Below are 24391 nucleotides of genomic sequence, written 5' to 3' on the forward strand. Positions count from 1 at the left end.
CCTTAATGAAGATAGCAAAGGTTCAATCTAGAACTTTAGTTCTTTTCCAGAGTGAGTCTGGGTATATCCCATAAACTTTTGGGCCTGCAGCTCACAAATACCTTAATCTCACTGTGAAATGGGATAATAACATCCATAGCCATCAGGTTATTGTGATGATTCATATGCATATAGATGTACATATATATGATCTATGTAAATAAATGCATACTGTAGGACAGTCTCATACAGAAAAAGTAGCAAATGTTTGCTATTATCATTTAGTTATTATTACAAGCAATAATCATCAGAAGGAATTGTATTCCTACTCCTGCAAGTTATGCATTCCAGGAAAAGGTTGCATTGCTCATACATGCATGACCTCTTGTCGTGCTCTGGTTCTGTCTAATTCAGATTTCCTTCCTCCCTTCCTTATTGCAAGCAGAGAACATGCTCACATAGATTTTCCATTTTCAACTTACCAGTAGTATGTGCTTATAAAAAGAGAAAAGTCCCAAAACCTAGATATAGACTAGGTCCCATGAGATAGAGTATATGTTCATACGTATCCATAAACCAGGGAAAAATATATACCTGAAAGCAAAAGTACACAATAGTCTGCCGTGAGTACCCCCCCCCCCCAACACTTCAGATGCACTATTCCAGCCTTTAGGTCCATGATTGTTCAACAATTTGTTTGACTTTGTATGTTAACTCTCTTTTCAGCCACTAGGTTCTAGATACCAGCATGATGCCAACCAGACTTCCCTGGACAGACGACTTCACCAGTGTGTCCTGGAGCTCTGCTTCCCCAGAGCCCCACCCTACTAGGGAAAGAGAGAGGCAAGCTGGGAGTATGGATTGCTCTGTCAATGCCGATGTTCAGCGGGGAAGCAATTACAGAAGCCAGACCTTCCACCTTCTGCAACTCACAATGACCTTGGGTCCATACTCCCAGAAATATAAAGAATAGGAAAGCTATCAGGGGAGGGGATGGGATAAAGAGATCTGGTGGTGGGAAGTGTGTGGAGTTGTATCTATCTTATCCTATGGTTTTGTTAATGTCTCCTTTTTAAAATAAATAAAAAAATTTAAAAAAAAAGGGAAAGTTACAATGCCTCCATAAGATTAAGGGTTAAAGGAAAGGTGGTATAAAGCCATCTTTATCTGCACTGGGATAGACCCAATATGAAAACTGGTAAGACTGCCTAACAGAGAAACTATTTAGTGATCACTGAGTCTCAGTCTACTGACTCATTCCATGGTCCTCCTTGTTTCTATGACTTTGAGACCCTCTCTTTTCTAGGGCTCTGACATTGATTTAGGACTTGGTTCCAAAAGTTAAGAACTGCTGCCCTTTTATAAGTAAAGAGTACCTTCTATCTACTTTCCACCTCTTGATCATTTACTCATCCTCTGGAAGAGAGAGTGATCTCCTTAAGTGAGACTGGGGAATGAAGACTGAACATACAACATAGTCCCACCTCTCATTCAGAGAAGTCTTGGCTTGTACCATTTTGCTCCTGTGTTCCATGGGGCATTGTGGGCTGAACTGCCAAATTTAAGCTGGTCTGTACTCTAATGCAAAGCCTAAATAGTAGCCTTGGCTTACAGATGTAGCCCTGCCCCACCACCTGCTTCCAACCCCTTAAAGTCCTTTACTTTGGTGCAATACAGCAAACCCAATTTAAATTCTGCTTTATCTTTCCCCTTTATCAACTTTTGCCTATGATTGAGATCATCTCATATTCATCTTTCTCTTTCTGGCTTATATCACTTAATATGATTCCTTCAAGCTCCATCAAAGATGAGACTAAGAAGGTGAATTCATCATTTTTTAGTAGCTGGGTATATTCCATTGTGTATATAGACCACAACTTTTTCAGCCACTCATCTGTTGTTGGACACCTGGGATCCTTCTAGGTTTTGGCTATTACAAATTGTACTGCTGATTATTGTTGGGGGCAGAGCCAAGATGGCCACTTGGAGACAACACCCAGTGTGAGCTCAGGAAAAAAGCAGCTTTAAACCTGGGACTCTCTGGAGAGAGAAGGATTTCTGACCATCAGTGGTAAGAGAGATCAAGGGGTGGTCAAGGTGACACCAATAAAGAGTCCTCTAACCCACTGGGGCTGGCAAACAGAGGCCAAAAGGACAAAGGAAAGGAGGATCTTTGGCTTGGCTATTTCTGAATTCAGTCTGCCTCTTCAACCCAAAAACAGCCCCTACAGGTTGTCCAGCTGCTCCTAGCAGCTTCCTGTGGAGATACTTTCTTTACTAAAATTCCTAACCCAGCAGGGGTGGGGTGACTGGAGCTCTATCTGAGTGACAGAATACCTCAATCAGGGCCTCAGCCCTGCCTGGGAAAGACTAGCTAAAGTTTTTTGTTGTTTTTCTTGTTTGTTTGTTTGTTTTTGATACTTCTTATAATTGGTTGTCTTTGCTTAGTAAGGGGACTAGAGTGTGTGCAGCCAATCTGGAGTGGTCCAAGCTGCAGATTGACTTTTAGGGTTTTTTACTCTATTTGATTTTATAATTACTTTTATTATATATGTATGTCCCTTTTCCCTTCTCTTCAGGTTGAACAAAATTAACTGTTGTTGCTTATTCCATTGATAGGTGACTGGGTGTACTATCCATTGTGGGAGGAATATGTTTCTCTCCCCTTCTTCCCTCCACCCTCATTATTCTCTCCTCCTAGCTAATTAAAAAAGATCTCTTCCCTTTCACTGCTTTTTTTTCCTTCCCTTTCTTCTCCCTTCTTTTGCTTTGCGAATTCACTGACACTTGTTTGTGAATTATTTAGTGGAAGAAATATGACTTGGAATGGACTCTCTGTGTGTCTCTCTTTTCTCCTTTCCTTTATACTCTTGCAATGTCTATAATTTATAGTGGACAGTAGATTTGCATAATTGTCTGTTATTGCTTTGTCTTTTGTTCTTCTCTTCTTTTTCCTTTTCTTTCTTTCTTTTTTTCTTGGACTGGAGGTGTTGTTTGGCTAACTGACATTGGTTGAACTGCATAAATCTTTCCTTCAGTTGCTACTGTTGTACTTTCTGAGGTTTGTGACTACATTTGTGAAAAGACTTTAGTTTAGTGTGGCTTGTACTCAAAACACAACTGAAGAATGACAGAACAGAAGAATACAAACTACATAAAAAAAAAAAAAAGGTTAAATCAAGAGCAAATAAAACTGCTACCACAATGAATCAGGACAGGAGCCCAGAAAAAACTTCAAATCAGTCAGAAGTAACCATAGATAAGAGAAGTATGCAAGCAATACTAACCCAAGTAATCACAGAAATGAAGACAACTATGGAGGAAAGGGCTATCAGAATTAGGAAAACAACAGATGAGACCCTCAAGGAAAACACAAGCTACTTAAAGGTAATCAGAGAACTGAAAGTTGAAATAGCTGATCTAAAAGGCCAATTAGCAGAAGAAGCTAATACTATAACTGAACTGAAGAAAGAAGCTGAGGGAAGGGAAAGCAGGCTAACAGAAGCAGAAAATAGAATTAGCCAAACAGAGGATGAGCTAGAGAAAACTAAGAAAGAGGTAAAAGAGTCCAAAGAGAGAGACACGGAAAACAACAAAAGAGACATATGGGATGATCTCTTGTATAACTGGCCCATCAGAGGAAGAAAGAGAGGAAGGGAAGTAAAAATCCTAGAGGAAATAATAGAAGAAAACTTTCCAGACCTAAACAACAGAAAGGACATTAAGATTCAAGAGGCCCAGAGAGTCCCAAACAGAATCAACCCAGACCTGAAGACACCAAGACATCATAGATACAATGAAAAGAAGCAAGGATAAAGAAAGGATCCTAAAGGCTGCAAGAGAAAAACAAAAAGTCACATACAGGGGAAAACCCATAAGATTATCAGCAGAGCTTTCTCTCCTCTCCTCTCCTCTCCCAGATCAACTAGGAATACCAAAGGAGACCACCCGGACCGAAACAAGACAGGACTAGAATGACCACAGAAACCCAGTAAATCACCCGTGAGTACAAACACGCGTGGCTGGTGACAGAGAGGAGAGAGGGGCCTAAGGAGAGATTAAGTGACTGCTAACAGTTCGACAGTTTGTCAGTGGAGACACCACCTCCAGTCTGCTCCACCAACAAGGGGACAGCTGAAGGGAGGAAAGGACTCCCCAGAGACTCACCAAGTACAACTCTGAGTCTCCATTGCTACTACCCTCAGAATCTGGAGCAGCAACAGGGAGGGACACCAGGGCACAGAGATCTAACCGGGAAACTCAGGAGAAGACCTATACCTCGGTGGCATAGCTGAAGGGCTGTGAAAGTCTCTTTGCATAACCACTGGATTATCTCTGCCACACCCTGCTTTATCTCTTGGTCAGGAGTCATTGATTAAGCCAAGAAGCCTATTGATAGTTTAAAAGCCCTCAGGCTACCATAGCCTACAGGGGAAAAAAAAAAAAGGCTTTTACACCACTGAACTCCAACTCAGGGATTGAAAAACCTCTTAACTTATATAAAATGGTTAAAACAACAAGAAAAAATAATGGAGACTCGAACCAGGACAAGAGTCCAGCTAAAAGTCCTCCAGAGGGCAAAGCACAAAACAACGAGTTCAACATCCAAACATTAGCTAAGGAAATAATAACAGGAGTGAGTAAAGAATTTGAAAAAATTGTAATCAGAACTGCAGGAACAACAAATGAGAATATGGAAGAAAATTCTAATTATCTCATGGTTATTAGAGAGCTGAAAGCTGAAATTGCTGAGCTAAGAAGGCAACTAGCTGAACAAGCTAAAACAGTATCAGAGCAGGGCAACAAAATAGATGAACTCCAGAAAGCAGTAGAGGGCAGAGAGAATAGAATCAATGAGGCTGAAGACAGAATTAGCAAGATTGAGGATGAATTAGAGACAACTAAAGAAGAAGTAAGAGATCTCAAAAAGAGATTAAGAGATGCTGAAAACAACAACAGAGTCCTATGGGATGACTTCAAAAGAAACAATATATGCATTATTGGCTTACCAGAGGAAGAAAGAGAAGGAGAGGAAGAAAGCATTCTCCAGGCCATAATAGCTGAAAATTTCTCTAGTCTAGACAACACCAAAGACATAAAGATTCAAGAAGCCCAGAGGGTCACAAACAGAATTAACCCAGACCTAAAGACACCAAGACATGTCATACTTAGAATGGAAAGGAATAAGGATAAAGAAAGGATCCTCAAGGCTGCAAGAGAAAAACAAAGAGTCACCTACAAAGAAAAACCCATAAGATTAGCAGCAGACTTCTCCATACAAACACCACAGGCCAGAAGAGAATGGCAAGATATCTATCGAGTGCTCAATGAGAAAGGCTTTCAGCCAAGAATACTATATCCTGCTAGACTGTCATTCAGACTAGATGGAAGCATCAAAACCTTCTCAGACAAGCAACAGTTGAAGGAAGCAACCATCACCAAGCCTGCCTTGAAAGAAGTTCTGAAAGTTTTCCTATAAACAACCAGACCACCACAAATAGAACATATATCAAAACACTCTAAAACTCTACAAGAATGGCGTTAAAATATCTTCAATCTTTGATATCAATAAATGTCAATGGCCTGAATTCACCTATTAAAAGACACAGAGTAGGAAGATGGATCAGAAAACACAACCCAACAATATGTTGTCTACAGGAAACTCACCTAACGCAACAAGACAAACACAGACTTAAAGTGAAAGGATGGAAAACTATCATTCAAGCCAATGGCCCACAAAAAAGGGCAGGAACAGCTATTCTCATATCTGACATGATAGACTTTAAAATAGATAAGATTAAAAAAGATAGGAATGGACACAACTTAATGCTCAGAGGATCAGTCAATCAAGAGGACTTAACAATTATTAACATCTATGCACCCAATGAGAAGCCATCTAAATACATCAAACTTCAACTGAAAGAGCTACAGAAATATATTAACAGTAACACAATCATAGTAGGGGACTTCAACACCCCACTATCTCAACTTGACAGATCATCCAGGCAGAAAATCAGTAAAGACATAAGGGAGCTAAATGAAGAGATAGATAACCTAGAACTATTGGACATTTTCAGAGTCATTCAGAGCAAGTTGTGGTATATATACACAATGGAATACTACTCAGCTGTAAAAAATGGTGACTTCACCGTTTTCAGCCGATCTTGGATGGACCTTGAAAAAATCATGTTGAGTGAAATAAATCAGAAACAGAAGGATGAATATGGGATGATCTCACTCTCAGGCCGAAGTTGAAAAACAAGATTAGAAAAGAAAACACAAGTCGAACCTGAAATGGAATTGGAGTATTACACCAAAGTAAAAGATTCTGGGGTGGGTGGGTGGGTGGGGAGAATACAGGTCCATGAAAAATGATGAATTAAATAGTGGGGGTTTTATTGCTAAATGGGAATCTGGGGAATGTTATGCATGTAAAAAAAAACAAGAAGTAGAAACGCAAAGCAGAAATTGACTGAGTTTGGAGTATGGCACCAAAGTAAGAAAGCAGAAGTATACTAGAGTTTGCAGTGAGTATCTCCCTAATACTTCCTCTCCACTTTTCCAAGCTTTGCGTCCATGATTGCTCAACAATTTGTTTGGCTTTGTATGTTAACTCTCTTTTCAGTCACCAGGTTCCAGGTATCATCAGGATGCCGGCCAGACTTCCCTGGATTGAAGACACCACCAATGTGTCCTGGAGCTCAGCTTCCCCAGAGACCCATCCTACTAGGGAAAGAGAGAGGCAGACTGGGAGTATGGACCGACCAGTCAACGCCCATGTTCAGCGAGGAAGCAATTACAGAAGCCAGACCTTCTACCTTCTGCAACCCTCAATGACCCTGGGTCCATGCTCCCAGAGGGATAGAGAATGGGAAAGCTATTGGGGGAGGGGGTGGGATATGGAGATTGGGTGGTGGGAATTGTGTGGAGTTGTACCCCTTCTACCCTATGGTTTGTTAATTAATCCTTTCTTAAATTAAAAAAAAAAAGTTCAAAAAAAAAAAAAAAAAAAAGAAAACACAAGTAGAACCTGAAATGGAATTGGCGTATTGCACCAAAGTAAAAGACTCTGGGGTGGGTGGGTGGGTGGGGAGAATACAGGTCCATGAAAGATGATGAATGACATAGTGGGGGTTGTACTGTTAAATGGGAATCTGGGGAATGTTATGCATATACAAACTATTGTATTTACTTCTTCTTCTAGCATTTGCCATTGTATTTACTGTTGAATGTAAAACATTAATTCCCCAATAAAGAAATAAATTATTTAAAAAAAAACAAGAGAAAAAGAAAAAAAAAAAGATTATCAGCAGACTTCTTCACTCAAACTCTAAAAGCCAGAAGAGAATGGCAAGATATCTATAGAGTCCTGAATGAAAAAGGGTTTTAACCAAAGACAATATATCCTTCTAGACTTTCATTCAAACTAGATGGAGTCATCAAAACTTTCTCAGACAAACAACAGTTAAAGGAGGCAACCATCACCAAGCCTGCCCTGAAAGAGGTTCTGAGACCTCTTATAAACAAGAACATCACCATAATACTTGTCATATATGGGCACAAATAAAAAATTGTTGAATAATGGCACTGCAATACATAAAATCTATAACATCAATAAATGTCAATGGCTTAAATTCACCCATTAAAAGGCACAGAATGGGAGGATGGATCAGAAAACATAACCCAACCATACTCTGTGTGCCAGAATCCCACCTGACCCAACAAGACAAACATAGACTTAAAGTGAAAGGATAGAAAACTATCATACAGGCTAATGGACTACAAAAAAAAAAAAAAAAAAAAAAGGGCAGGTACAGCCATTCTCATCTCTGACACAATAGACTTTAAATTACATAAAGTAATAAAAGATAGGCAAGGACATTACCTAATTATTAGAGGATCAATCAACCAAGAAGATTTAACAATTATTAACATCTAGGCACTCAACGAGGGACCATCTAAACACAGCAAACACCTACTGAAAGAACTATAAAAATACATCAATAGTAATACAACAATGGTGGCAGATTTCAACACCCCACTCTCACACTCAGACAGATCAGCTATGCAGAGAATCAACAAAGAAGCATAAGAATTAAATGAAGAGATGGAAAGACTAGACCATCTGGACATTTTCAGAGATTTTCATCCCCCCAAACTGGAATATACATTCATTTCAAATCCACACAGCACATCCTCAAGAATAGACCACATATTAAGCCACAAAGACAGTATCAACATATTCAAGAGCATTGAAATCATACTAAACATCTTCTCAGACCACAGTGGAGTAAAGCTAACATTTAACAAAGAAAATTACTAAAAGTCACAAAATTTGGAAACTCAGCAACATGCTGCTTAATAACCACTGGGTCAGAGAGGCACTCAAGCAAGAAATTCAAATGTTCCTGGAAAAAAATGAAAATGAAGATACAAGCTATCAAAATATTTGTGACACAGCTAAAGCAGTATTGAGAGGGAAACTCATCATACAATCACACATTACAGAACAAAAAAAAAGTTCAAATAAATGGCCTGACTGCATGCCTTAAGGACTTAGAGGAAGAGGGACAAAGGAACACTAAAGCAACCAGATGGATGGAAATCACTAAAATTAGAGCAGAAATAAACTAAATTGAAAATAAGAACCATACAGAAGAATGAAGTCAAATGTTTGCTCTTTGAAAAATTAAATAAAATTGACAACCTCCTAGCCAGACTCACTAAAAAAAAAAGGGAGACTCAAATAAATAGAATTGTAAACAATAGAGGAGATATCACAATAGACACCACAGAAATCCAGAATATCATGCAAAACTTTTATGAAGAACTATATGCCACCAAGCTAGAGAATCTGAAAGAAATGGAAGAATTCCTAGAAACAAATTGTAGTGCTATGAACATAGGTATACATTTACCAGTATTTTCTATCCTTTAAAATTTCTGTAGAGAAAGCAGCTGGCAGTCTTATGAGATTCCTGAATAGATTACTCTTTGTTTTTTCTCTAGTAGCCTTAAAATATTATTTGTCTTTTTTACTATTTTACTATTTTTACTATTTTAATTATTACATGTTTTGGTGAACCCAAGTTTAGATTCACTTTTCTTAGAGCTCTTTGAGATTCCTAAGTCTAGGAGTCTGTCTCCCTCCTAATTTGGGGGAATGTCTAAACTTTATATATTAATTATTTCCCTTTTCCTCTTTCTTCTCAGTCTTTCATGTTGTGATGTGAATATTATCTCATTGCTCTTTTATATTACTTTAATTTGTTTAATTTTTTTCTCTTTTGCTATTGTTTTTTTGGGGGGGTTGGGGTGACTTCCTGTAAATTAATTTCATATTTTCCACTTCAGTTTTTGGTGCCTGCTTTATTGCAGGTGTTCTCTTCTACTGTATATGTTTTGCTTAGTTACTGTGTTCTTTATTCTTTTGATCACTGCTGTGAATTTTTCTATAATTCTCCTTATAATTTATCTGCATTTGTTGCAATCTTCCTCCATCACACACACACACACACACACACACACACACACATTCTCAATTGGTGAGCATCCATAGGACCATTGCTTGAAATCTTCATCAGGATTTGAGCTACCTTGGTACATCATTGTAGTTAATTTACTGTGTCTACCCATTATGTTTGATACTAGGTGAAGACCAGGAGCTGAATAGGATAATAGGAATTGAGTTGTGTAATAAAAGTCAAGCTGGAAAGCAAGAACTAAGCTGAGTGCCAGAAGCTGGTGGCAGGTGCTAAACCCACAATGAGTGGCAATGAATGGTAAAGGCTATACCAGGGCAAGTGTCAATGACAGGAGCAGTGGCTGACTGCAGCAAAGAAGTCTGGCCAGGTGGTGTGGGACTGAGCAGGAGATGACTCTTTACCTTTGTTGAGGAATTCTGTCCTTGTTGCCTGAATTCTGGGGCTTTTCTCTTGTTGTTAGTTTATCTGAATTCTCTCTTCCTCTTGATGCTGACAGCAGTAGTTTTTGTGGTGGTGACAATGAGGAGAAACAGGATATGCTAGCCTACTACTATCTTGGTCATCAGTACATAATTTCTTGCTGCTTGTCTCTTCATTTTAATTGGTCTATAGATAATTTTTAAAAAATTATTTATAAAATGGAAATATTGAAAGGAATATAGGATAAAAGGTGTAAATTTCCACACAATCCTCACTCCTAGAACTCTGTATCCAATACACTCCCCTGGTAGCTTCCCTATTCTTCATCCTTCTGGGAGTATGAACCCGGGATCACTGTGGGGTACAGAAGATGGAATGTCTGGCTTCTGTAATTGCTTCTCCATTGAACATATTTTATTTCTCTTTTGAAATCTTCAGGGTTGAGGATTATAGTGGCCTATAGAATTTTCCCTCTTATCACTATGTAAGGTCTTTATTTATCCTGGCAATATTCCTTTTCTGAAATCAACCTTGATATTATTTTGCCAACAATCTTAACAGCTCTTTTGTACCTTTTAAATCTAGATCTTGATTATTTTATAATTTGCTTCCTATATCACATGATCTCATATATGGGCTCCAGGAAACAAAGCAAAAGACAATATATGGTGAATTTTCCAATAGACTATAGTTTGTAACAGTAGATTTGGGAACTAGGAAGTGGAAAGGGAGGATTACTAAGGGAAGGTTGGGACTTAAGTCTCTATAGTGGAATGTGATGACATTTGAGAGTGAAATACACTAATGCCTGTCTTGGGAAAATATGGAAATGTATCCTTGTGACAGTGAAAATCCTATAAATCAATATTTCATCAATTAGTGATATTGAGTTAGAGAAAATATTTCTTTCTTATTTTGAATAACAACTAATTATTACTTAATATCAACTGTTGTCAGTTAATTATTCAATGCACCATTTTGTTTCCATTCTCACATTATCAGTGATTCATTGTTTAAATTATCTTAGTTTTCCTGGACTTTAAAGTGTACATTTTAATTAGTCACTTGTCTTCAAATAATATGTCATTTAATCTATAAGTACTTTACAGTAGTACATTCCCAATTCCTCCTTCCCCTTCTTTTATTTATCTTTATTTATGTATTGAATAGAGACAGCCAGAAATCGAGAGAGAAGGGGGTGTTAGGAAGAGAGAGAGAAAGAGTCACCAGCAGCAGCACTGCTTCACCACTTGAAGTCTCCCTGCAGGTGGGAAATAGGGGTGGTCCCTGTGTATTGTAACACGTGTGCTCAACCAAGTGTGCCACCGCCTGCCCCCTTCCCATTCTTTTAATCATTAATATTATACATATTCTTTTAAACATAGCAAAGCAAAATGCATTTTTATTTTCCATAAAAACTTCTTAGTTTGTCTAGAACAATTAAAATAAGAAAAATATTCAATTTATTCCTTTTAAAAGTTAATTTCTTTTCTAGTGTTCTTCATTTATTATTGTAGAGTAAAGTTTTTTTAATAACACTTCCTCTGTCTAAAGAACTTCACTTCCCCAACAACAAAAGTCCTGGACCAGATGGCTTCACAAATGAATTCTACAAAACTTTCAGGAAACAGTTATTACCCATACTTCTTAAGCTATTCCATAAGATCAAAGAAACAGGAATACTCCCTTCCACCTTCTATGAAGCCAACATCACCCTGATACCAAAAGCTGATAGGGACAGAACAAAAAAGGAAAACTACAGACCAATATCGCTGATGAACACAGATGCCAAAATATTAAACAAGATCTTGGCCAACCGGATACAGCAACATATCAAAAAGATTGTTCATCATGACCAAGTGGGATTCATCCCAGGAATGCAAGGCTGGTTCAACATTCGTAAGTCAATCAATGTCATTCACCACATCAATAAAAGCAAAGCCAAAAACCACATGATTATCTCAATAGATGCAGAGAAAGCCTTTGACAAAATCCAACACCCATTCATACTCAAAACTTAACAAAAAATGGGAATAGATGGGAAATTCCTCAAGATAGTGGAGTCTATATATAGCAAACCTACAGCCAACATCATACTCAATGGACAGAAGCTGAAAGCATTCCCCCTCAGATCGGGGACTAGACAGGGCTGTCCACTGTCACCGTTACTCTTCAACATAGTATTGGAAGTTCTTGCCATAGCAATCAGGCAAGAGAAAGAAATCAAAGGAATACAGATTAGAAGGGAATAAGTCAAGCTCTCATATTTGCAGATGATATGATAGTATACATAGAAAAACCTAAAGAATCCAGCAGAAAACTACTGGAAGTTATTAGGCAATATAGCAAGGTATCAGGCTACAAAATCAATGTACAAAAATCAGTGGCATTTCTTTATGCAAACACTAAATCTGAAAGAAGACATCCAGAAATCACTCCCATTTACTATTTCAGCAAAATCAAACAAATACCTAGGAATAAAGTTGACCAAAGAAGTGAAAGACTTGTATGCTGAAAACTATGAGTCGCTACTCAAGGAAATAGAAACTGATACCAAGAAATGGAAAGATATCCCATGCTCATGGATTGGAAGAATAAATACCATCAAAATGAATATTCTCCCCAGAGCCATATACAAATTTAATGCAATACCCATCAAAGTTCCACCAAGATTCTTTAAGAGAATAGAACAAACACTACAATCATTTATCTGGAACCTGAAAACACCTAGAATTGCCAAAACCATCTTGAGGAAAAGAAACAGAAATGGAGGCATCACACTCCCATACCTTAAACTATATTATAAAGCCATTATCATCAAAACAGCATGGTACTGGAACAAAAATAGGCACACAGACCAGTGGAACAGAATTGAAAGCCCAAAAATAAATCCCAACACCTATGGGCACCTAATATTTGATAAGGGGGCCCAAAGTATTAAATGGAAAAAGGAGACTCTCTTCAATAAATGGTGCTGGGAAAACTGGGTTGTAACATGCAGAAGAATGAACTTGCACCACTTTATCTCATCAGAAACAAAAATCAACTCCAAATGGATCAAAGACCTCGATGTCAGACCAGAAACAATCAAATACTTAGAGTAAAACATTGGTAAAACACTTTCCCATCTACACCTCAAGGACATCTTTGATGAATCAAACCCAATTGCAAGGAAGACTAAAGCAGAAACAAATCAATGGGACTACATCAAATTGAAAAGCTTCTGCACATCCAAAGAAACTATTAAACAAAGAGATCCCTCACAGAGTGGGAGAAGATCTTCACATGCCATACATGAGACAAGAAACTAATCACCAAAATATATAAAGAGCTCAGCAAACTTAGCACCAAAAAAGCAAATGACCCCATCCAAAAATGGGCAGAGGATATGAACAAAACATTCACTACAGAGGAGATCCAAAAGGCTAACAAACATATGAAAAACTGCTCTAGGTCACTAAGTGTCAGAGAAATGCAAATTAAGACAACACTAAGATACCACCTCACTCCTGTAAGAATGGCATACATCAAAAAGGGCAGCAGCAACAAATGCTGGAGAGGTTGTGGGGACAGAGGAACCCTTTTACATTGCTGGTGGGAATGTAAATTGGTCCAGCCTCTGTGGAGAGCAGTCTGGAAAACTCTCAGAAGGCTAGACATGGACCTTCCATATGATCCAGTAATTCCTCTCCTGGGGTTATACCACAAGAAGTTCATAACACCCAACCAAAAAGAGGTGTGTACTCCTATGTTCATAGCAGCACAATTCATAATAGCTAAAACCTGGAAGCAACCCAGGTGCCCAACAACAGATGAGTGGCTGAGAAAGCTGTGTTATATATACACAATGGAATACTATGCAGCTATCAAGAACAGTTAACCCACCTTCTCTGACCCATCTTGGACAGAGCTAGAAGGAATTATGTTAAGTGAGCTAGGTCAGAAAGATAAAGATGAGTATTGGATGATCCCACTCATCAACAGAAGCTGAGTAAGAAGATCTGAAAGGGAAACTAAAAGCAGGACCTGACCAAATTGTAAGTAGGGCACCAAAGTAAAAACCCAGTGGTGAGGGGTAGACATGCAGCTTCCTAGGCCAGTGGGGGGAGGGAGTGGGTTGGAAGGATGGGTCACAGTCTTTTGGTGGTGGGAATGGTATTTATGTACACTCCCAGCAAAATGTAGACATATAAATCACTAGTTAATTAATTTGAGAGGGGTAAAATTAATTGTACGTCTCAAAGTTTTTCAAAACACAAACTGAATCTTTTTAATATATAGGCTGTGTATTTGATATGCAGACTCTCTCAAAAGCCTAGACCAAGTAGATCAGAAGCATCCAATAGCACAGCTATATACAAGATACTGGGTACTGTACAGCAAACCCTAACAAAAGGACTTTTCAAAGTTAACCCAATTAACAAATAATGTGATGATAACATTAACTATAGTTTGTCTTTTTGAACCCTAAGACAGCAGGAACCTCACATCTCCACTATAGAGCCCCTAATTACTCCTGTCCTGGAACCCTTGGATAGGACCCACTTTCCCCTATGCCTCTCCCAATCCATATCAAATAATATTGCATCCGCCGATCACAACCTAACCAATGCAATGATTGCCACCTCAACATGCTTCACTTCAGACTGTGTCCAGAGACTTCACATGTGGAATGACAACCCTTCAGCTTCATTACTCGGGTGAGACCTTTCCTTTCATAGTATACTCTAATTTCATCTCAGGTGGTTCATTTTCTAACAAAGTCCCAAAACCTTGATATACACCAGTTTCTGTGAAAGAGAGCATATCTTCACACGTATCTATAAACTACTGCAATTACAGGTATATATTTATACCTGAAAGCAGAAGTACACTAGAGTTTGCAGTAAGTACATCCCTAACACTTCCTCTCCACTATTCCAAGCTTTGGGTCTATGATTGCTCAACAATTTGTTTGGCTTTGTATGTTAACTCTCTTTTCAGTCACCAGGTTCCAGGTATCATCAGGATGCCGGCCAGACTTCCCTGGATTGAAGACACCACCAATGTGTCCTGGAGCTCAGCTTCCCCAGAGACCCATCCTACTAGGGAAAGAGAGAGGCAGACTGGGAGTATGGACCGACCAGTCAACGCCCATGTTCAGCGGGTAAGCAATTACAGAAGCCAGACCTTCTACCTTCTGCAACCCACAATGACCCTGGGTCCATGCTCCCAGAGGGATGGAAAATGGGAAAGCTATCAGGGGTGGGGGTGGGATATGGAGATTGGGTGGTGGGAATTGTGTGGAGTTGTACCCCTCCTACCCTATGGTTATAAAAAAAAAGAACTTCACTTAACACCTCACCTGTACTTCTATTGAATGAATTCATTATTTTTCTTGTCAGAGAAAGTTTATGCTTGTTCCTCATTATTTTTTCCTACTTTTGGAAGACATCTTCATCAGTTATAAAATTCTGAATTGACAGACTTCCCCCCAAGATCTATAAAGATGTCACTTTATTTTCTGGTTTCCTTAGCACTTGACAAGAAGTCTTCTTTAATTTTTGTCATTTTTCCATATGAAATGTGTTTTCTATCTTCTTATTGTCTTTAAATCTTGGATTTTCAGTAGTTCGAGTATTTTGTATTTAAATTTTGTTATTAATTTTTAAAAATATGTCATTTATTTCATGGGACAAAAAAAGAGAAAGATGGAGAGGGTAGGGAGAAGAATAAAGAAAAGGAAAAGGAAGAAAAAGAAAGACAGGAAGGAGTAGGAGAAGAGGAAGAGAAAGACAGGAAGGAGTAGGAGAAGGAGGAAAATGAGAAGGAGGAACAGGAGAAGGAATTAGAGGGAGAATTTTATTATGGTAAGCGACATAGCACAGTGGATAAAAGTTTAGATTCTCAAGCATGAAGTCTCGAGTTCAGTACCCCATATTGTAGCTGCCTGAATGATGTTCTGGTTCACTATCTTTCATTAATAAATAATCAATATTTAGAAAGATTTCCTGCTATTAGTTTGTTGCTCTTAGTGTGTCTCAAAGTCTGTGGGTACTTGTTTTGCATATTTGGTTGCATCCATATTTAGTGCATATATACTGATGATAGCAATATCTTCTTGTTGAACAGATACTTTGATCATTATGCTCCATCTATGTCTCCTGGTACCATTTAAAAACTAAAATCTCCCAGACCTTCCACCTTCTGCATCCCATAAAGAATTTTGGTCCATATACCCAAAGGAGTAAATGTTAGGAGATGATGACCAAAGAGGACTCTGAACTCTAATTTCATCAGGACTCGAAGAGAGAAGAGATAGGAAGAAATGAACACTCAGAAGTAGAAGGTGTGACTTAGAAAGGAAGAGAAGGCAAGATCATAGGAAATGCTAAATATATATATATATATATATATATATATATATATATATATATAGGCAGATAGTTATAGAAATAATAGTCAACCCATATCTGTGATCTTCAGAGAAGTAATGCAGTTTCCAATGGGGACACAGAACTCTGGTGGTGGGAAAGGTGTGGAATTATAGCCCTATTATCTTTTTTTAAGTTTTTATTTATTTATTTTCCCTTTTGTTGCCCTTGTTGTTTTTATTGTTGTATTTATTATTCTTGTCGTCGTTGTTAGATAGGACAGAGAGAAATGGAGAGAGGAGGGGAGGACAGAGGGGGAGAGAAAGATAGACACCTGCAGGCCTGCTTCACCGCCTGTGAAGTGACTCCCCTGCAGGTGGGGAAAGGGGGGCTCAAACCAGGATCCTTACTCCGGTCCTTGCCTTTTGCGCCACGTGCGCTTAAGCCGCTGTGCTACTGCCCGACTCCCTATAGCCCTATTATTTTATGATTTTGTAAATAAATATTAAATCACTAATAAAAACAAAATCTCATTTATTTTATTTGATAAGAGAATAGTATCTCTTGTTCTTCTCTCTAGATTATCAGCTTGTCACACTTTTTTTTTTTTTTTTTGCCTCCAGGGTTATTGCTGGGGCTTGGGTTATTGCTGCTCCTGGAGGCTATTTTTTCCCTTTTGTTGCCCTTGTTTATCGTTGTTATTGGATAGGATAGGATAGGATAGGATAGGATAGGATAGGATAGGATAGGATAGGATAGGATAGGATATGGAAAAATTGAGAGGAGGGAAAGGCAGAGAGGGAGGGAGAGCGATAGACACCTGCACACCTGCTTCACCACCTGCAGGTGGGGAGCTAGGGGCTCAAACTGGATCCACATGGCTTTGGACCATGTGTGCTTAACACCCTGCGCTTCCACTCACCCCCCTTTTAATGTATTTTATTATATTTATTTACTGGATAGAGACAGCAAGAAATCAAGAGGGAAGGTGGTGATAAAGAGGGAGAGATAGAGAAACACCTGCAGCACTGCTTCACTACTTGCAAAGCTTTCCCCTACAGGTGGAGACCAGGGGCTCAAACCCGGGTTCTTGAGCATTATAACATGTACGCGAGGAGTGTCACCACCCCACCCCACCGTTCTTTTTTCTCATTTTTAAAATATTTTTTCTTTTTTATTAGTAGTTTCATCATGGTTTACTATATTACAGGGGTATACTTCCACACTGCCCCTACTACTAAAGTTCTGTGATTCCCTCCACCATGATAATGACCATCAAGTTTTCAAAAAGCCTTAGAGAATTTAACTCCTCCATTTTTTGTATGTTTTTTAAGTTCATGTATTTCAATTCCTATATTCCATATATGAAGTCAATGATCTCACAGTTGTCTTTCCCTTCCTTATTCACTTTACTAAGCATAATCACTTCTAGTTTCATCCATTTTTCTTTTTTCCTTTCTCTTTCTTCCTTCTCTTTCTCCTCTACCACATCTCCTCTTCCTTCTCCTCTTCTTCATCATCTTCCTCCTCCTTTTCCTCCTCCCCCTCCCCTTTATGGATCCATCATTCCTGGCAGCCAATTTCCCCCATTTTTTCTATTTTATTAGATTGGACAGAGAGAATTTAAGAAGGTATGGGGAGATAGAGAGGAAGAAAGGCAGAGAAACATCTGCAGATCTGTTTTTACCACTTGTGAAGCTTCCACTGTGCAGCTGGGGAACAGGGGCTCATACCCAGGCCTTTGCACATAGTTACATGTGCACTTAACCAGGTGTGACACTGCTCAATCACCCAAATTCATATATTTTGACCCAAAGGACACAATACAATCCTTCTGAATTGCAGAGCAGTATTCCACTGAATATGTGTCCCATAACTTCTTAATTCATTCATTATTCTTTCTACTCCTTGACAATTGTGGATAAAGCGGCTATGAACATAGGGGTGTTTGGGTCCCTTGGCATTAGTGCTTTCAAGTCATTTGGGTATATGCCTGGGGATTATCCAACCAGCAACTCTGGGTTGTCTTATTGGTGAACTCAGACTATTCCCATTTAGGGTAATTATCAATACTCTGAAGATTAATTTTACTGCCATTCTGCTTTTGATTTTTTTTCTCCTTTTGTATGAGTAGAGCTCTGCTCTGTAATTTGTTTTGAGACTCCCATGAGGGTTGTATCCAAGTTAACAATTGCTAAAGCAGCCATTGTATGCTGATTTTGACTTAGTGTGATTTGACTGTACTGCTGTTATTCACTTCTCTCTTCACTGTTGTGTTTTAGTATCACCTCTGCTCCTGTTGATCATGTTTCTGGTTTTATTTTGGAACCAGAACCTTGTTCAGTTGTGTGTTCCTTCTTTTTTTTGTGGAACTTCTTTCAACAATTCTTGGAAGGTTGGTCTGGACGCAACTAGCTTTTGTACATCTAACAAAGTATTTCTTCTTCATATTTGAATGGTAATTTTCTTGGGTAAAGTACTCATGGCTTGCAGTTCTTATTTTTCAGTTCTTTTAAAAATATTTATTTATTTATTCCCTCTTTTGTTGCCTTTGATATTTTATTGTTGTAGCTATTACTGTTGTTGTTATTGATGTCATTGTTGCTGGATAAGACAGAGAGAAATGGAGAGAGGAGGGGAAGGCAGAGAGGGGGAGAGAAAGATAGACACCTTCAGACCTGCTTACCGTCTATGAAGTGAATCCCCTGCAGGTGGAGAGCCAGGGGTTCGAACTGGGATCCTTATGCCAGTCCTTGTGCTTTGCGCCACCTGAGCTTAACCCGCTATGCTCTGTGTTACTGCCTGACTCCCTTTTTAGTACTTTTAATATGTTGTTACATTTTCCCCCTAACCAATAGGATCTCTTTTGAGAAGTTTGATGAGAGTGTGGTTGTATCAAATTTATATGATACTTTTTCAAGTACCTTGCAATACTTTTTTAGTTACTGACTTCTGTTAACTTCATGATGATGTCTTATGGTAGATTCATTAATTTAAGTTTTTTTATCTACTTCTTGAAAATTTATGTACTGGTCATTCCCCAGATTTAAAAACTTAAAAATATTTTTTATTATCTTTTTTTTTATTAATTAGATAGAGATAGCCAGAAATCAAGAGGGTGGGGGGGTGATAGAGAGAGAGAGACAAACACCTGCAACAATGCTTCACCACTCATAAAGTTTTCCCCCTGCAGGTGGGAACGGGGGGCTTGAATCTGGGTCATGTGCACTCAACCAGATGTGCCATTACTCAGCCCCCAGATTTGAAAACTTTGCAGCTGTTGTTTCTTTGAATTTGATGTCTTCACTACATCTTGATTTTTCCCTGACACCTAATGCAGTTAGCATAATACAGTTCACTTATCCAGGAATTCAATCAGAAAATGTCTCGGGGCCAGGCAGTGGCGCACCTGGTTGAGTGCACATATTACAATGCATAAGGACCCAGGTTCAAGGCCCTATTCCCCATCTGTGGGGGGAGAAGGAGAAGCTTCACAAGTCATGAAATAGTGCTGCAGGTATCTTTCTTTCCCTCTTAACCTCCCCCTCCCCTTTCAATTTCTCTCTGTCTCTATCTAACATAAATAAATAATTAAAAAAAGAAATTGTCTCAATTTTCTTATTCATGTGCAGAGACCTTTCAGTTCTTACTGTGGCTGATTTCTCCCAAAAGTTCCTTCATTGAGGTAGAGGAACTTGGTTATATTGTTGCCTCTGGACTAAATTTTCAGTCCTAGATGAATTCTTTTCTACCAAAGGTTAGTCTTTGTGGATAGTTCAGTACTTTGGCCCTTTGGAGAATTCTCTTTTGCCAAGATTTAAATTCTAGCAGTCTCTGCTCTGTCCTTGAGTAGAGTTTTGGCCCATTGTTTCTAGCTGTAATCATGGCTCAGCCACTGTCACCTCCATACCTCCTTCCAGGTATTAATTTAACTTCATAGAGTAAGTGTGACTTCAGGCAAATACTACTGTTCTGCTGAGATATTTCTATGATTTTTTAAATACCTTGTTAGTTAGGAGAATATAGTGCACTTGTGACTATTTTACCATGGTTTTCCCTCCAGTATGTTTTCCCTCCAGTCTTATGAGTCTTTGAAGGCACTTTTCTTTTATGGATTGTGTATACTCAGACCAAAAATACAAACGCTGTTCATATTCTTCCACAGGTAAAATGATTATTTTCTTCTCTCCCAGAATCAATTTAAGCTTAATAGAAAAATTATCATCTTACAAAGCATTCTTCCATAAAAGAAGAAGAAAAAAAATGGAAGTATCTGTACTGTGAATGAGAATTCTTTTCCAGTTGAAAGAGGTTCCTACACCTTGCTTTTTTCATTCTCCTATTTATTTATATTATTGTCACATAAGCAAAATCCATTTTGATCAAGGACAAGAATAGAGGTTGTTATTTTTATTTAAACTAGAGAAAATAATAGATTATGGTATGATCGATGTCTACTAGTATGTAGTCATCATTCTAAGATAAATTGCTTTCATTATCCTCAGGTTTCAATGCCTTTTTGGAAGAAGACATCTTTTCTACTATAGTCATAAATTTTATTTATAGAAAATTAATTAAAGCATCTTCATATCCTTAGTCTCATACATAGACTGTGTGTGACATTAACCAAAACAAATGACTTCCAGAAGGCAACTGGAATTGAAATATAGACCATGAATAAATGTATTTCTCATTTTTTACAGTGGTAGTGATTTGGAAGGCAAGCTAATAAAAATAAGTTATTTACTTACTAAAGCAGCAACTTCTGGTAGACCTCTGTTTGAAAATTGCACCTGAAGATGATCTGATATGTTATGTTATATAGGCATTTAAAAATAATAAACTAAAACTTGTCTAATGAGACTGCTCACTCACATAAACATTTTTAAATAAATAAAATTGCATAGAATAAAAGTCTAGGTCTCTTTTACTTATTATAAAGTCAAATAAAATCAATAACAGAAGAAGATCTAATTATGTCCAAAACACAAGTAATAAAGAATTTAAAACCCTGTCCAAGGGTTCCAGGACTGGGGGAAGTAGGGGCTCTATAGTGGAGATGTGAGGTTCCTGCTGTCTTAGGGTTCAAAAAGACAATCGATAGTTAATGTTATCATCACATTATTTGGTAATTGGGTTAACTTTGAAAAGTCCTTTTGTTATGGTTTGCTGGCATGTGAAGATCTTCTCCCATTCTGTGAGGGGTCTCTATGTTTGTTTAATAGATATATACCAGTTTCTGTGAGAGAGAGCTTATGTTCACACGTATCCATAAACTACTACAAAATATATACCTGAAAGCAGAAGTACATTAGAGTTTGCAGTGAGTACCTCACCAACACTTCCTCTCCACTATTCCAAGCTTGGGATCCATGATTGCTCAACAAATTGTTTGGCTTGATATGTTAACTCTCTTTTCAATCACCAGGTTCCAGATGCCACCACAATGCTGGCCAGGCTTCCCTGGATTGAAGACCCCACCAATGTGTCCTGGAGCTCAGCTTCCCCAGAGACACACCTTACTAGGGAAAGAGAGAGGCAGACTGGGAGTATGGACTGACCAGTCAATGCCCATGTTCAGCGGGGAAGCAATTACAGAAGCCAGACCTTCTACCTTCTGCAACCCTCAATGACCCTGAGTCCATGCTCCCAGAGGGCTAGAGAATGGGAAAGCTATCATGGGAGGGGGTGGGTTATGGAGATTGGGTGGTGGGAATTGTGTGGAGTTGTACCCCTCCTACCTTATGTTTTTGTTCATTAATCCTTTCTTAAATAAAAAATTAAAAATAAAAAAGAATTTAAAACCATCCCATATGGGTGAGAGTGCTTTAATTCCCTCATAAGCAAAGTGAAGTGATGCTAAATGAACTTCTTTAACACATAGTGACTCTTAATCTCACTTAACCAACCAGGTAAAATACAACACAATTCCATTTAAATGGTTTTGAATTTTCATAGGTTAACATAATTGGTTTCCTTTTTTCAGAATGGGAAAACCTGAGAATTTCATACCTCTTTATAAAAACCTGTGAATGCTTTCTATTATCTTTATTTACTGGAGAGGGAGAGAGCCAGAAACTGAAAGGAATGGGGAGACAGAGAGAAAGATAAAGGAGCACCTTCAGCTCTGCTTCACTACTCATGAAGCTTTCCCCCTGAAGGTGGGTACCAGGCTTGAACCCAGATCTTTGCATACTGTAATGTATGTGCTTAACCAGGTGCCCCACCACCCAGCCTCTAGATACTCTGCTTTCTAGGGACAGGCCAGGTCCCTCACTAATAGCATCAACTTTACAGTTGTTAACATAACCATGAAACAAAGGAATCCAGTGAAAAATTAACAGAGGATTTCCATTAGTCTTTTATCATAACTGAGCCACAAAGTATGTGGGTAGGTGGGAAGTTATGATACAACCACAAAGAGCAACTTTGGTATAAGTAAATATTAAGGCTCCCACACTGTTAGCTAGATGTGATCCAGCTACTTAACCTATTACAATTTATCTTATGTCTAATAAGATATGACTGTTAATCGATTGTCTGCATCTAGAGAAAATGTGTAAACTGAGGGTAAATGCGTTCCTTAGCTCCCGTGGTGTTAACCAATCATCTGTCGTAGGTCTGTTGTACATGTTAATTATAGATCCTCATCTAGTTTAATTTTGTGGAGATATCATTGGTGCCAAGTCTAGTCCATATTCCAACTTCGATGTCCAGCTCAAGTCGGAGTAAAACTTCTATTTAACATGACCCCCTAAGTTTTAACATGATGCCGCTGGACATTTTAATTGAAAACAAACCCTTTCCCCTTTTGCTCTCATCTTTGAGGTTTACCACCCTGTCCTGGAGAAAAAGTAAACTAGAGGGCCAGGTGGTAGCACACCTGGTTAAACACACACAATACAGTGTACAAGCACCTGGGTTCAAGTCCCTGGTCCCCAGCTACAGGGGGAAAGCTTCACAAGTGGTAAAGTAGGGCTATAGGTGTCTTTCTATCTCTTTCCTTATCTATCTCCTCTGTCCTCTCAATTTCTGTCTCTATCCAATAATAAAATAATATTGTTGAAAGAAAGGATAAGTAAATTAGTAAAATAGGACTTTCTTTTTTCTTTCTAGGTACTTTCCAATTGCCATTCTAGTGCTGAATTTCACAGACTATTTTCAAGCATAGGTTTTCAAGCAAAGCAAGATGTCATTGCAATGATTCTCTGCTTACAGAGTAGGATTTCACACTAGGCTGCCAGCTACAAATGCATAAATTAACACTCAAATCACAATATAATCTCTACAGAGTTACAAGCTTCTGCCATGTCAAAAAATCCATCTTATTATAGAACTCGAACAAAAACGAACATTTAACTTAGAAAATTAGTATTAAAACTGATCCTATCAAGAAGCCACTGATCCCTCCATATGTCTAGAAAGGACACAAGTAGTTTATAAATCAGAGAAATGGCTTGTTTTGAGTCTTTCACATATTATTTCAGTGCAAACATATATTACTGCAGGACTGAAAACATTTGGGACTAATTGTTAGAGTTCTCTTCAGCACTTCAGTGCACTCATAAATTCCCTAGGGAATACTCAAACTGCTTTGGTGGGGCAAATTTACTAGGAACCCTTAAGAGAATATATGAATTATTGTATATAGTTGTTGATGATCTAATTTTATAGAACTATTAATACAAATGTGTGGGCTATCACTCATATATAATCTTATGAACACAAATTTCTGTGTGGGGTATGATTGATAGCCTCAGGGAGAGATCTTTTTTACTAAAAACTTTCATGGAGTAGCTTCCTTTTTTTCTTTTAAACTGATGCAGTGTTAGTGTCCAGAAATAAACTTGTGCACTTGTGGGCAATACTAAGCTGCCTCCCTTACCCAATTTTTAGTCTATATATTTTTTTTGAGAGAGGGAAAAAAGGAAGAGGAATGTAAGAGTGAGAAAGGAAGGAGAGAGAGAGAAAGAGAGAGAGAGAACTATTTCACTATCTATGGAGTTCCCTTTGCTGCTGTCCATGATGTTCCCATGTGGTAGGATAAAGTCTATGATTCATTAATGTTAAGGCTTGTGCTCTACCTGCAAAGCTGTTTCTTGGCCCTTGAAATAGGTTTCATATGTTTTATTCAGTAGAAATTTCATAACCTTA

The 24391-nt window shown here is 38.3% G+C and overlaps 1 protein-coding gene across 3 annotated transcripts in view; it reads right to left on the reverse strand.

Moving 5' to 3' along the window:
* The window catches only part of PLD5 (phospholipase D family member 5), a 484123-nt gene that overhangs the window by 61261 nt on the left and 398471 nt on the right, over positions 1 to 24391 (reverse strand). The gene's annotated exons all lie outside the window — the stretch shown is intronic.

Source organism: Erinaceus europaeus, chromosome 6 (assembly GCF_950295315.1).
Source record: "Erinaceus europaeus chromosome 6, mEriEur2.1, whole genome shotgun sequence".
NCBI classification, from domain to species: Eukaryota; Metazoa; Chordata; class Mammalia; order Eulipotyphla; family Erinaceidae; genus Erinaceus; species Erinaceus europaeus.